This window comes from Hyla sarda, unplaced genomic scaffold, assembly GCF_029499605.1.
Source record: "Hyla sarda isolate aHylSar1 unplaced genomic scaffold, aHylSar1.hap1 scaffold_1363, whole genome shotgun sequence".
Classification (NCBI taxonomy): domain Eukaryota; kingdom Metazoa; phylum Chordata; class Amphibia; order Anura; family Hylidae; genus Hyla; species Hyla sarda.
Window position 1 is genome coordinate 67,524 of NW_026607991.1, and position 1,843 is coordinate 69,366.

Genomic DNA, 1,843 nt, shown 5'->3' on the forward strand with positions numbered 1-1,843 from the left:
ATCTGGCTTGCTCGCTTGCTCTCATATCTGGCTCGCTCGCTTACTCTCATATCTGACTCGCTCGCTTGCTCTCTTGTCTGGCTTGCTCTCTTATCTGTCTCGCTCTCACATCTGGCTCGCTCGCTTGCTCTCATATCTGGCTCGCTCGCTTGCTCTTTTGTCTGGCTCGCTCTCTTATCTGGCTTGCTCGCTAGCATATCTGGCTCGCACGCTTGCTCTCTTATCTGGCTCGATCGCTCTCATATCTGGCTCGCTCGCTTGCTCTCATGTCTGGCTCACTCGCTCTCATATCTGGCTTTCTCGCTTGCTCTCTTGTCTGGCTCGCTCTCTTATCTGGCTCGCTCTCATACCTGGCTCGCTCGCTCTCACATCTAGCTGTCTCCCTTGCTCTCATATCTGGCTCGCTTGCTCTCTTGTCTGGCTCACTTTCTTATCTGGCTCGCTCTTATATCTGCCTTGCTAGCTCGCTCTCATATCTGGCTCGCTCGCTTGCTCTCTTGTCTGTCTCGCTCTCTTTTATCGCTCGCACGCATATCTGGCTCCCTTGCTCTCACATCTGGCTCGCTCGCTTGCTCTCTTGTCTGGCTCGCTCTCTTATCTGGCTCGCTCGCTCGCATATCTGGCTCGCTCGCTCTCATGTCTGGCTCGCTCGCTCTCATATCTGGCTTGCTCGCTTGCTCTCATATCTGGCTTGCTCGCTTGCTCTCATATCTGGCTCGCTCGCTTGTTCTCATATCTGGCTCGCTCGCTTGCTCTCTTGTCTGGCTCGCTCTCTTATCTGGCTCGCTCGCATATCTGGCTCGCTCGCTCTCATATCTGGCTGGTTCGCTTGCTCTCATATCTGGCTCGCTCGCTTGCTCTCCTGTCTGGCTCGCTCTCTTATCTGGCTTGCTCGCTAGCATATCTGGCTTGCACGCTTGCTCTTTTGTCTGGCTTGCTCTCTTATCTGGCTCGCTCGCTCTCATATCTGGCTCGCTCGCTTGCTCTCATATCTGGCTCGCTCGCTTGCTCTCTTGTCTGGGTCGCTCTCTTATCTGGCTCGCTCACATATCTGGCTCGCTCGCTCTCACATCTAGCTGGCTCGCTTGCTTTCATATTTGGCTCGCTCGCTTGCTCTCTTGTCTGGCTCGCTCTCTTATCTGGCTCGCTCTCATATCTGGCTTGCTAGCTTGCTCTCATATCTGGCTCGCTCGCTTGCTCTCTTGTCTGTCTCGCTCTCTTTTATGGCTCGCTCGCATATCTGGTTCGCTCGCTCTCATATCTTATTTGCTCCGTCTCATGTCTGGCTCACTCGCTCTCATATCTGGCTTGCTCGCTTGCTCTCATATCTGGCTCGCTCGCTTGCTCTCTTGTCTGGCTCGCTCTCTTATCTGGCTCGCTCGCATATCTTGCGCGCTCACTCTCAAATCTGGCTCGCTTGCTTGCTCTCATATCTGGCTAGCTCGCTTGCTCTCATATCTGGCTCTCTTGCTCTCATATCTGGCTCGCTTGCTTGCTTAATTGTCTGGCTCGCTCTCTTATCTGGCTAGCTCTCTCTCACATCTGGCTTGCTCGCTGCTCTCTTGTCTGGCTCGCTCTCTTATCTGGCTCGCTCGCATATCTTGCTCGCTCGCTCTCACATCTGGCTCGCTCGCTTGCTCTCAAATGTGGCTAGCTCGCTTGCTCTCTTGTCTTGCTCGCTCTCTTATCTGGCTCGCTCGCTCTTATATCTGGCTGGCTCGCTTGCTCTCATATCTGGCTCGCTCGCTTGCTCTCTTGTCTGGCTCGCTCTCTTATCTGGTTTGCTCGCTAGCATATCTGGCTCGCACGCTTGCTCTCTTGTCTGGCTTGCTCTCTTATCTGG